Source organism: Hemiscyllium ocellatum, chromosome 4, assembly GCF_020745735.1.
Source record: "Hemiscyllium ocellatum isolate sHemOce1 chromosome 4, sHemOce1.pat.X.cur, whole genome shotgun sequence".
NCBI lineage: Eukaryota > Metazoa > Chordata > Chondrichthyes > Orectolobiformes > Hemiscylliidae > Hemiscyllium > Hemiscyllium ocellatum.
In genome coordinates this window covers 66,425,253-66,439,123 of record NC_083404.1, presented here as the reverse complement: position 1 = coordinate 66,439,123, position 13,871 = coordinate 66,425,253, and positions in this window count along the sequence as shown.

The window sequence follows — 13,871 nt, the reverse complement described above, 5'->3', positions numbered from 1 at the left end:
GTGTGCGAGCGATCTTACCCTCGCCCCCCCTCTCTCTCATGTGCGCGCCCTCTCGCGCGCTCTCTCGTGCGTGCGCTCTCTTGTGCACGCGCCCTGTCCCCCTCGTGCGCGCTCTCTCTCTCTCGTGCGCGCGCTCTCACCATCACCCTCCCTCTCGTTTGCGCACCTTCTCTCTCTCTCTCTCGTGTGCACGTTCGCGCTCGCTCTCTCTCGTGCGCACCCTCTTGCGCTCGCTGTCACTCTCACTTTCTCTTGCTGAATGAGAGAGCGTCCTGATGGTCTGGTACGACAATGGTAACTTGATTTAACTTGAAAGACTGGGAAATAAATTCAGGGCCTCCATTTCCATGCTGAAGTCCAGATATAGACTGATAATTCTAACTCTAAGCAAGCCCAGCTGAACATGACAATTACCACTAAATCAAGAGTTTCTGTTCTAGGTGCAAAAAGATTTCATGATTGTCTCAATCTCACTACACATTCGCAATTCTATTTGTAATAGGTTAATTTAACAAAATACAATTCTTCCATTGAAGCACAGCAATTAATTTAACCCCTTCATCCTCTCTGCAATGATGAGTTTGTGAATAGCATTTTCAATACCATGCAAATCACCAAGTAGCATCCAGTGCAATCGCAATTCATCTAACTCTAACTCGATTCCTGTTGTGTTGAATTATGAGCCAGAGATGATGATCACCAGCCTAGTATTAATGTAATAAAACAAAGAAGTGGATTCTGGGAATGTGAAGCAAAACCAGAAATTGCCGGAGACACTCGGCAAGTCTGGCAGCATCTATGTAGCTAAGTGCGAAGTCGTTCACTTTGGTAGGACTAACAAGATGATGGATTACTGGGCTAATGGTAGGCTACTTGGTAGTGTGGATGAGCAGAGGGATCTTGGTGTCCATGTACACAGATCTCTGAAAGTTGCCACCCAGGTAAATAGTGCTGTGAGGAAGGCATATGGTGTACTGGGCTTTATTGGCAGAGGAATTGAGTTCCGGAGTCCTGAGGTCATGTTGCAGTTGTATAAGACTCTGGTGAGGCCTCATCTGGAGTATTGTGTGCAGTTTTGGTCGCCATACTATAGGAAGGATGTGGAAGCTTTAGAACGAGTGCAGAGGAGGTTTACCAGGATGTTGCCTGGAATGGTAGGAAAATCTTATGAGGAAAGGCTGAGGCACTTGGGGCTGTTCTCATTGGAGAAGAGAAGGTTTAGGGGAGATCTGATAGAAGTGTATAAGATGATTAGGGGTTTAGATAGGGTAGATACTAAGAACCTTTTACCGCTAATGGAGTCAGGTGTTACTAGGGGACATAGCTTTAAATTAAGGGGTGGTAGGTATAGGACAGATGTTAGGGGTAGATTCTTCACACAGCGGGTTGTGAGTTCATGGAATGCCCTGCCCGTATCAGTGGTGAACTCTCCTTCTTTATGGTCATTTAAGCGGGCATTGGATAGGCATTTGGAAGTTATTGGGCTAGTATAGGTTAGGTAGGATTCGGTCGGCGCAACATCGAGGGCCGAAGGGCCTGTACTGCGCTGTATCCTTCTATGTTCTATGTTCTAAAGTAGACATAACACCTCAAATTGCATTGAGCAATTGTGTCTGATAAACTGAACTTTTATCTAGGCTATTCCGGATTAGCAGATCCTTGAAATTGGGCAATATTCGATCAGCTGTCTTGTTACACTGCTAACTGTTGCGCAGTGTCAACTTTATGTGTCAAAAGAGGAAAATCTGGGTCAGATTTCGAGTATAAATGAAAGTAGCAGAAAGATTCAAAGCATTTTTCAACATATTCTGATATTTTCTTTCAAACTTGTAACCTGTCAAAGTCATGACTTGGCTGCTAACTTTCTCAAAGTGATTGAAAACTTACATTACCAGATTTTAACAACTTCAGATAATGAAATCTATTCTCCATTTTGTTCGCTCTTTATCTCCAGTGTCTGTATCTTACTGTTGTGTTCTATTATTAACATCTCCAGAGACATGCTTCACAACAACCGTTTAGCTTTTTCTTTGTCTGTGACATCTTTTGATCTCTAAACACCCTTGTCTCTAACTCTCCCTGACGTTCCCTTTTTTCCATTTGCTCCCACTAACTATTTTAACAACATAAAACATTTCTTTTGAACTCGCTTTTAGTTTAGAAGAGTCATATTGGACGCAAAATATTAACCATGTTGTAATAACAGAAGCTCTTGTACCACACCTCCACAGTCAGAACACAAAATAAAAGTAGATTCTCAGTGTTTTTTTATTAGGGCAGACTAGATGGACTAAAGGGCCTTTTCTGTACTATAGGATTCTATGTTAACAATTACCAAGAGCGTGAGTTAAATATGTCTGCCATATTCAGGCTTTCAACAAAAATAGCAAGAGAATGAGGTGGGAAGGAAACATAGGCTTACAAAGCAAGTGAATATTGGCAGCATTATAGGACGACTATTTTGACAACGATACCCAGAGTGGGATAAGAAGGGACAGAATAATTACAGAATAAAGTTCAAAAGGCAAAAGCTGTGAAAAGGCTAAATTTATGATTCTTGGATGTGCACAGTGTTCGAAACAAAATAAATGCATTAAAAGCGAAAATATAGGTTAATGGGTATGATGTTATCGCCATTACAATGTTACAGAGAGACCGAAGCTGAGAACTAAATATTCAAAGTATGAGACGTTTTGAAAGGACATATAGTTTGGAAAGGTAGTATTGTTGGTATGAGATGGAATAAGTACAATAGCAAGAAAAAGTTTTAGTTTGCAAGCCAGAATTCAAGTAGTTGGAGATAAAACAAAAAGGGAAATTCATAGTTGGATCTGTGACACATTGTTCTAGGAAGCTGTTCTGAATACAAACTATGGGTTTCTCCTTTTGGCCACCTTTACCATGCATGAAGGTTAAAGTGACTCCTGCTTAATGTATCATTTTTATTATATGCCCTCAACATCATCTAATTTGTACTCTGTCCTAATATGTAGCTGGTGTTGTGAAGAGGATCAAGGGCTGTAGACCATTCCTACTAGTGTTTTATTTCCCTTTTTATTTTATAGGATGCATTCAGGACAGTTTCTTAGAACAATATTTTGTGGATAAAAACCAGGAATTTGATTATTTTGGTTCAGGCGACCATGTAATGATTTAATAATTAATGGTAGCATAAAAAATTCTGTCAGAAACGGTGACTATAACATGATAGAATTTAGCATCCGGGTTGAAAGGGAGGAAATTTGGGTCTGAAACATCTGTACTAAGCTTAAGTAGGGACAATTTCAAAGGAGCAAAGGCAGAACTGGCTGGTGTGGACTGGGAAAGGCGTTCAGTGGTGGGGTCAGTTTGAGGAACAATGGCAGACATATAGAAAACGACTCACAGCAAAGGTATATTCCAACGTGGAAGATTTGAGGAAGGGTTGCTATGGTTAGAACGTTGAACAATACAGCGCAGAACGGCTTTCGGCCCTCAATGTTGCACTGACCTGTGAATTATTCTCAGCTCGTCCCCCTACACTATTCCAGAATCATCCATGTGCTTAACCAGTGACGTTAAGGATAGCATTAAATTGAAAGGAAACCACACAATTAGACAAAGATTAGTAAACAGTTCCAGGTTTGTGAAAATCTTAAAAATCAATAAAAGGTGACCAAAACTAGGGGAGAAAATAAACTTTGAGGGTAAACTTGCAAATAATGTCAAGATAAACAACAAGAGCTTCTTTTAAATATGGAAAAAAAAGTGAAAGTAAATATAGGCACCTCAGGGAATGCGGCTTGGCAAATAATAATAGGGAACTAGGAAATGGCAGAGAATTGGTTTGGACAATACAGTGACTATGAAGTAGATCAGAGGCTAGGAATATTGCAAAAAGTAACTTAGGTCCTGGATTTCCAAAGCCTGTTTACCATCTACAAGGCTCAAGTGAGAGGTGTGATGGAATACTCTCTGCTTTCTTGGATGAATGCAGCTCAAAGAACAATTGAGTAAGACACTATCCAAGGTAAAGTGGCCCTGTTGATTGGTACCACATCCACTACGTCTACCACCAATGCTCAGTAGCAACACTGTGCACTATCTACAAGAAGCACTGCAGAAAATCTTAGCACCTTCCAAACACATGACTACCTCGACCTAGAAGGTTAAGGTTCACAGATATGTATGAGCATATGCAAATTTTCCTCCAAGCAACTCACCAGCCTGACTTTGAAATATGTGGCATTCTTTCAGTATTTTGGGTCAAAATCCTACAACTCCCTTTCCTAATGGCATTGTAAGTCTATGCACAGCAGATAGACAGCAATGGTTCAATAAGACAACTCATCACCACATCTTCTGGGGTAACTGGGGTTGAATAATAAATGGAGATCTGCCTGATTAAAAATAAATTGAATAGATACCTTTCATCAGTTTTCACACTAGATGACACTTTTAGCATTCCAATATTACCTGGTGGGTGATTGCATCCTCTCATTGTCTCTAGCACTTCAAGAATCCAATGTCTAGCCAAATGAAATAATTCAAAGTTAACAAAGGACTTAGTGTACATAATACAGAAGAGATTATGGGTCATAGCAACATCCTAGGTCAGAGGACCTGTCTGCCAAGTGCAATGAGACCTGAGTGTCCTTGAATATTCGTTGCTAAAAGTAAGCATGCAGGTGGTAAATGGTATATTGGCCTTCATAGCAAGGAGATTTGAGTACTGGAACAGAGCAAAAGGTCTTGTTGCAATTGCACAGGGCTTTGGTGAGACCATGCCTGGTGACCAGATGTGTGCAGTTTTGTTTTTCTTATCTGAGAAAAATGTTCTAGCTTTGGAGAGAGTGGAGCAAAAATTTACCTGACAGATTCCTGGATGGCAGGCTGACGTTTGAAGAAAGACTAAATTGATTAGGAGCACTGTATATCCAATGGAGTTTAGTCAAATGATGGTGTATCTCACAAAAACTGATAGAAATCTAAGAGGACTAGACAGTGTAAATGCAAGAAGGATGTTCCTGATTCCTGGGAGATTCAGAAATAGGGATCACAGTTTAAGAATATGGGAGTAGGCAATGCAGGACTGAAATAAGGAATTTCTTCACTTAGAGAGTGGTGAGTCTGTGGAATTCTCTGCAACTAAAAGTTAGACCAAAACATTGAATGTTTTCAAGAAGAAGTTAGATATGCTCTTTGGGGCTAAATGAATCTAAAAGATATGGGGAGAAATCAGGAACAGGACACCTAGTTGGATGATCAGCTATGATCATGTTAAATGGTAGAGCAGGCTCTTGGGGTTGAATCATATTTTCTACATTTCTAAGTGATTCCAGTGTAATAATGGTACAGGAATTCATCTGAAGATGCGAAACATTTCCTAATATCCTTTCTAGACAAACTGGAATGGAGTTAACCTGATTAATTATCAGACTACTAACCTTTTAGTCCAGTCTTTTTGTATAAAGGGACCACTTCATTTTTTCTCTCAGATTTCAGATGGATGAGGTTTGTCAAAATAGTAACACCCCTCTCACCCTAAACCTATGCCCTCTACTTCTGGACTCCCCCACCCCAGGGAAAAGACTTTGTCTATTTATCCTATCCATTCCCCTCAAAGTTTTGTAAACCTCTATAAGGTTTACATCAGCCTCTGACGCTACAGGGAAAACAGCCCCAGCCTGTTCAACCCCTCCCTATAGTTCAAATCCTCCAACCCTGGCAACATCCTTGTAAATCTTTTGAGTTGAGCAAGCAGGGTGAACAGTTGGCAGGGAATAGATCTTGGTAAATCTGCACTTAATAAAGTACAAACCAATAGACAATAGGTGCAGGAGGAGGCCATTCTGCCCTTCGAGCCTACACCACTATTCAATATGATCTTGGCTGATCATCCTTAATCAGTATCCTGTTCCTGCCTTACCTCCATAACCCTTGATTCCACAATCCTTGAGAGCCCTATCCAACTCTTTCTTAAATGAATCCAGAGACTGGGCCTCCACTGCCCTCTGGGGCAGAGCATTCCACACAGCCACTACTCTCTGGGTGAAGAAGTTTCTCCTCATCTCTGTCCTAAATGGTCTACCCCATATTTTTAAGCTGTGTCCTCTGGTTTGGCACTCACCCATCAGCGGAAACATGTTCCCTGCCACAAGAGTGTCCAATTCTTTAATAATCTTATACATCTCAATCATATTTGTGGGCGGCATGGTGGCACAGTGGTTAGCCCTGCTGCCTCACAGCGCCAGAGACCCGGGTTCAATTCCCGACTCCAGGCGACTGACTGTGTGGAGTTTGCACGTTCTCCCCTTGTCTGCATAGGCACCCTCCGGGTGCTCCGGTTTCCTCCCACAGTCCAAAGATGTGCAGATCAGGTGAATTGGCCATGCTGAATTGCCCGTAGTGTTAGATAAGGAGTAGATGTAGGGATATGGGTGGGTTGTGCTTCGGCGGGTCGGTTTGGACTTGTTGGGCCGAAGGGCCTGTTTCCACACTGTAAGTAATCTAATGTAATCTAATATCCCCTCTCAGTCTTCTAAACTCAAGTGTATACAAGCCCAGTCGCTCCAGTCTTTGTAAGGTAATCCCGCCATTCCAGGAATTGACCTCGTGAACCTACGTTGCACTCCCTCAATAGCCAGAATGCCTTTCCTCAAATTTGGAGACCAGAACTGCACACAGGACACTCGGGAGGCAGGAAACATGTTTCTGCTGATGGGTGTGGTCTCACCAGGGCCCTGTACAGCTACAGAAGAACCTCTTTGCTTCTATACTCAATCCCTCTTGTTATGAAGGCCAGCATGCTATTAACCTTCTTCACTACCTGCTGTACCTGCATGCTTATCTTCATTGACTGGTGTACAAGAACACCTAGACCTCTCTGTACTGCCTCTTTACCTAAATTGATTCCATTTAGGTAGTAATCTGCCTTCCTGTTCTTGCCACCAAAGTGGATAACCATACATTTATCCATATTAAACTGCATCTGACCACGCACCAGGTCACCCTGTAACCTCCTAACATCCTCATCACATTTCACCCTGCCACCCAGCTTAGTATCATCAGCAAATTTGCTAATGTTATTACTAATACCGTCTTCTATATCATTAACATATATTGTAAAAAGCTGCGGTCCCAGTACTGATGCATGCGGTACCCACTGGTTACTGCCTGCCATTCCGAAATGGAGCCGTTTATCACTACTCTTTGTTTCCTATCAGCCAACCAACTTTCAATCCAAGTTAGTACTTTGCCCCCAATACCATGCACCCTAATTTTGCTCACTAACCTCCTATGTGGGACTTTATCAAAAGCTTTCTGAAAGTCCAGGTACACTACATCTACTGGATCTCCCTCGTCCATCTTCAGAGTTACATCCTCAAAAGATTCCAGAAGATTAGTCAAGCATGATTTCCCATTCATAAATCCATGCTGACTCTGACCTATCCTGTTACTACTATCCAGATGTGTCATAATTTCATCCTTTATAATAGACTCCAGCATCTTTCCCACCACTGAGGTCAGACTAACTGGTCTATAATTTCCTGCTTTCTTTCTCCCACCTTTCTTAAAAAGTAGTACAACATTAGCCACCCTCCAATCGGTAGGAACTGATCCCGAATCTATCGAACTCTGGAAAATAATCACCAACGCATCCATGATTTCTCGAACCACCTCATTCAGTACTCTGGGATGTGGACCATTAGGCCCCGGGGACTTATCAACCTTCAGACCTAACAGTCTCTACAACACCAATTCCTGGCAAATATAAATTCCCTTAAGTTCAGGTCCTTCAGCCACTGTTACCTCAGGGAGATTGTTGGTGCTTCTCCAGTGAACACAGATCCGAAGTACCAATTCAATTCTTCTGCCATTTCTTTGTTCCCCGTAATATATTCCCCTGTTTCTGTCTTCAAGGGCCCAATTTTAGTCTCAACCATTTTTTTGCCTTTCACATATTGGTAATTCTTGGAACATCACCAGCCTTAGTATTTACACCATTGTGGTTTTCTGTGTGATTACTGAAGTGGGGCGAAATTACAGACAGAAAACCAAGGAGTACAGTATGTCAGATGTATTGTAAATGTTAACTATCCCTAATGGTCAGCCTGATTGGCATGTAAGTAAGAAGCCTGCAGAAAGACGCAGCAGTGTACCAGGTGAGGAGAGATCATAGCCAGGGTGATTATGTGGGCTGGGGTGAGGTGGAACAATTATGAAGGGAATGAATTAGTGTTTGGGGGTGTGTGGGAAGTGGTTAGATGATCATGGGGACCAATCATGGATGGCTAGATCAGGATGATGGCAGAAAGTTCCTAGCTGATGTGAGTCCACCCATTTTCTGGAGGTTTCAAAGGTTGTGGAATTAATATGTTGCTGGTAAAATAAGCCATGGAATCAGAGATATATATATATATCATGGAAACAGACCCTTTGGTCCAACTTGTCCATGCCAACCAGATATTCTAACCTAATCTAGTCCTATTTGCCAGCACTTGGCACATTTCCCGCTAAATGCTTCTTATTCATATACCCATCCAGATGCCATATAAATGTTGTAATTGTACCAGTCTCCACCACTTCCTCTGGCAACTCTTTCCATACCCTCTATGTGAAAAATTTGCCCGTTAGGTCCCTTCTAGATTTTTCCCCGCTCCCACTAAACCTATGTTCTCTACTTCTGGACTTCCCCACACCAGAGATAAAAATTTGTCTATCTACCCTATCCATGTCCCTCATGATTTTATAAACCTCTATAAGGTCACCTCTCAGCTTCTGACACTCCATGGAAACCAGCCCCATTCTATTTAGCCTCTCCTGGATGGCAGTTTGCTCGCTGAGCTGAGAGGTTCATTTCCAGATGTTTTGTCACCCTGCTAGGTAAAATCTTCAGTGGGCCTCAGGTGAAGCAATGTACATGATTCCTGCTTTTCCAGCTGTCACTTTATTTGCGAACATCTGCCCCCAACCAACTTTTGAAAGTTCTTGCCTAATTCCATCAAAATTGGCCTTTCTCCAATTTAGAATTTCAACTTTTAGATCTAGTCTGTCCTTTTCCATCAATATTCTAAAACGAATAGAATTATGGTCGCTGGCCCAAAAATGCTCCCTCACTGACACCTCAATCACCTGCCCTGCCTTATATCCGAAGAGTAGGTCAAGTTTTGCATCTTCTCTAGTGGGTAGATCCACATACTGAATCAGAAAGTTTTCTTGTACATGCTTAACAAATTCATCTCCATCTAAACCTGTAACACTATGGCAGTCGCAGTCAATGTTTGGAAAGTTAAAATCCCCTACCATAACCACCCTATTATTCTTACAGACAAGTGAGATCTCCTTACAAATCTGTTTCTCAATTTCCCACTGATTATTAGGGGGTCTATAATACAATCCTAATAAGGTGATCATCCCTTTCGTATTTCTCAGTTCTAATCAAATATCTTACATGAATGTATTTCCGGGAATATCCTCCCTCAGCACAGCTGTAATGCTATTCCTTATCAAAAATGCCACTCCCCCTCCTCTCTTGCCTCCCTTTCTATCCTTCCTGTAGCATTTGTATCCTGGAAAATTAAGCTGCCAGTCCTGCCCATCCCTGAGCCATGTTTCTGTAATTGCTATGATATCCCAGTCCCATGTTCCTAACCATGCCCCGAGTCCATCTGCCTTCCCTGTTAGGCCCCTTGCATTGAAATAAATGCAGTTAGTCCTATGTTGTTCTCTGCTTTGTCCCTGCCTGTCCTGACTGCTTGACTCTTTTCTTTTCTCAACAGTACCAATCTCAGATTGATTTCTTTCCTGAGTATCTCTCTTGGTTCCCCTCACCAACCTTACCAGCTTAAATCCTTCTGAGCAGCTCTCACAAATCTCCCTGCCTGTATGTTAGTCCCCTTCCAATTCAGGTGAAATCCATTCTTCTTGTACTGATCGCTCTACCCCAGAAGAGATTCCAATGATCCAAAAATGTGAATCCTTCTTCCCTGCACCAGGTCCTTAGCCATGCATTCATCTGTTCTATCCACCTATTCCTACCCTCACTAGCTCGTAGCACCGGTAGTTATCAAGATATTACTACTCTCAAGAATCTCCTTTTTTCAATCCCTGCCTGGCTCCCTATATTCTTCCTTCAGAATCTCATTATTTTACATTCCAATGTCATTGGTTCCAATGTGTACAATAACCTCCTGCTGGTCCCTCTCCCCCTTGAGGACATTCTGCACTCTCTCTGAGACATCCTTAATCCTGACACCAGGGAGGCAATACACTGTTCTGACTTTTCACTGCTGGCCACAAAAACGTCTGTCTATGCCTCGAACGACAGAGTCCCCTAACACAATCGATCTCTTGGAACCCGACGTACCCCTCCTTGCATTAGGACCTGACTCAAAACCAGAAACTTGGTTGTTCATGCTATATTCCCCTGAGAATCCATCACCATCTACATTTCAAAGTTTGGGAGAAGATTTGTAGCTCGGGTGCTTGTTATTGTGGTTCTGTTCATCGAGCTGGGAGTTTTTGTTGCGAACGTTTCGTCCCTTTTCTAGGTGACATTCTCGGTGCTTGGGAGCCTCCTGTGAAGCACTTCTGTCATTTTTCCTTCGGTATTTATAGTGGCTTGTCTCTGCCGCTTCCGGTTGTCAGTTGCTGTCTGCTGCAGTGGCCGGTATATAGGGTCCAGGTCGATGTGTTTGTTGATAGAATCAATGGATGAGTGCCATGCCTCTAGGAATTCCCTGGCTGTTCTCTGTTTGGCTTACGCTATAATAGTAGTGTTGTCCCAATTGAATTCATGTTGTTTGTTGTCTCTGTGTGTGGCTACTAAGGATAGTTGGTCATGTCGTTTCGTGGCTAGTTGGTGTTTGTGGATGCCTGTTGTTAAAGGGGATGAAATGTTTGCAACAAAAACTCCCAGTTCGGCGAACAGACCCACAACACCATCTACATTTTCCAAACAGCATACTTGTTTGAAATGGGGGTAGCCACAGAAAACTCCTGCACTACCTGCCTACCTTTCTTACCTTTCCTGGAGTTAACCAATCTGTGTGACTGTATCTGATACAGTTTTTCCTTCCTATAACTGCCATCTATCACACCCCCTTGCTCTTGTAAATTCCTCATTGCATCTAACTGTTGCTCCAACCAAACCATTCAATCTGATAGGATTCGCAACCAATGGCATTTATTGCAGATATAATCCTCAGTAGCACGTAAACTTTCCCTAAACTCCCATATTCGACAAGAAGATCATATCACTCTACTAAGGGCCATTTTTGCTTCTTCCAATCTGCAGACCCAGAAAATAGCACTGTCTTCTTCCTCTACAAAACATTGCACCAAGCTAATTTAATACTTATGGCTTCTGCTTTTAAGTGTAATCAAGAGACGTATCTCAACAGAACATATAATCAAGAAAGAACCGATTCTATTCACTATTGTAGATTTACAGCAAGACTATACTTAAAGCTATTCAACTTATCTGCTTCTGTGCTGTGACCTCTCCCAAACACATTCCTCCAAGATCAGTTGTGAATTTTACTGTTTGTTCATTTTCTTAGATGCACTTCAATGTCCAGCGATACATGAATTCAATAGCAAAGGCAGTAACTCCATAGGTTCATTGCTGTATTAGTTAGCAGTGTGGATTTCTTTCTCTCTCTCCTGTACTGACCATGTGCTGCCTTTGTCTGTTCCTCTCCCTTTTAAAAATGCTGTTGTTTTGACGTTTTTTCTTTCCAAAGTTCCAAAACAGTGCAACAGCATATAAAACAGTAATTGCTGCTCCTGGGATTCAAGGAAATCACGTCCAACACCTAAAATACCTCAAAAAAGGAGCAGCCTGTTACAGCCAGAAATGTTTCCCATCCTCCATCTTGGATTACCTAGAATCCACTAGATTTATTTTTCCTCTTGTATGTGGTTTCACTATTGTTTAGAGTAAATATGTTAAATGTTTTGCATATGTTATGTTCACAGAATACTGAAGATGTTTATAAAGAGAGGGAGAGGCACATTTGTGAAGGAATTGGAATGGGGTGCCAGAAATTTAAATTGTACATCATCGATAATCACAGGTGAGGTGCCAGAAGACTGAAGGTTGGCAAACGAGGTGCCACTGTTTAAGAAGAGCAGTAAGGACAAGCCAGGGAACTATAGACCGGTGAGCCTGATATCGGTGGTGGGCAAGATGTTGGAGGGAATCTTGAGGGACAGGATGTACATATATTTGGAAAGGGAAGGACTGGTTAGGAATAGTCAACCAGGCTTTGTGTGTGGGAAATCATCTCTCAGAAACTTGATTGAGTTTTTTGAAGAAGTAACAAAGGGGATGGATGAGGGCAGAGCAGTATAAGTGATCTATATGGACTTCAGTAAGGCATTCGACAAGGTTCCCCATGGGAGACTGATTAGCAAGGTTAGATCTCATGGAATACAGGGAAAACTAGCCATTTGGATACAGAACTGGCTCAAAGGTAGAAGACAGAGGGTGGTGGTGGAGGGTTGTTTTTCAGACTGGAGGCCTGTGACCAGTAGAGTGCCACAAGGATCAGTGCTGAGTCATTTACTTTTTGTCATTTACATAAATGATTTGGATGCGAGCATAAGAGGTACAGTTAGTGAGTTTGCAGATGACACCAAAATTGGAGATATAATGGACAGCGAAGAGGGTTACCTCAGATTACAACAGGATCTGGACTAGATGGTCCAACGGGCTGAGAAGTGGCAGATGGAGTTTAATTCAGATAAATGCGAGGTGCTGCATTTTGGGAAAGCAAATCTTAGCAGGACTTATACACTTAATGGTAAGGTCCTAGAGAGTGTTACTGAACAAAGAGACCTTGGAGTGCAGGTTCATAGCTCCTTGAAAGTGGAGTTGTAGATAGATAGGATAGTGAAGAAGGCGTTTGATATGCTTTCCTTTATTGGTCAGAGTATTGAGTACAGCGGCTGTACAGGAGATTGGTTAGGCCACTGTTGGAATTTTGCGTGCAATTCTGGTCTCCTTCCTATTGGAAAGATGGTGTGAAACTTGAAAGGGTTCAGAAAAGATTTACAAGGATGTGGCCAGGGTTGGAGGATTTGAGCTATAGGGAGAGGCTGAACAGGCTGGGGCTGTTTTCCCTGGAGCATCAGAGGCTGAGGGATGAACTTATAAAGGTTTACAGAATTATGAGGGGCATGGATAGGGTAAATAGGCAAAATCTTTTCCCTGTGTGGCGGAGTCTAGAACTAGAGAGCATAGGTTTAGTGTGAGAGGGGAAAGATACAAAAGAGACCTAAGGGGCAACTTTTCACGTAGAGGGTGGTACATGTATGGAATGAGCTGCCAGAGGAAATGGTGGAGGCTGGTACAATTGCAACATTTAAGAGGCATTTGGATGGATATATGAATAGGAAGGGTTTGGAGGGATATGGGCCGGGTGCTGACAGGTGGGACTAGATTGGGTTGGGATATCTGGTCGGCATAGATGGGTTGGACCAAACGAAGTGTTTCCATGCTGTACATCTGTGACTCTATGCATCAGGTGGGGCTATATTACTTGAAGACTTTGTTTCAGGGAGACAGTCACACATTTTAGGCTAGGTACTTCAAGTTTGACTTTGAGAGTGTGTTGCTGGAAAAGCACAGCAGGTCAGGCAGCATCTGAGGAGCAGAAAAATCGACGTTTCAGACTGGCGCCCTTCATTACAAATTAGGCTGGGAGTGGAAATGTTGGCGGATGATGCAATTTATGTCATAAATCTACATCATAGATTATGTCACTGATTTATGTCATATTTAACATAAATTGCATCATCTGCTGACCTTTCTGCCACCTTCAAATGGACCTCACCACCAGAGATATATTTCCCTCCCCACTCCTATCCACTTTCCGCAAAGACTG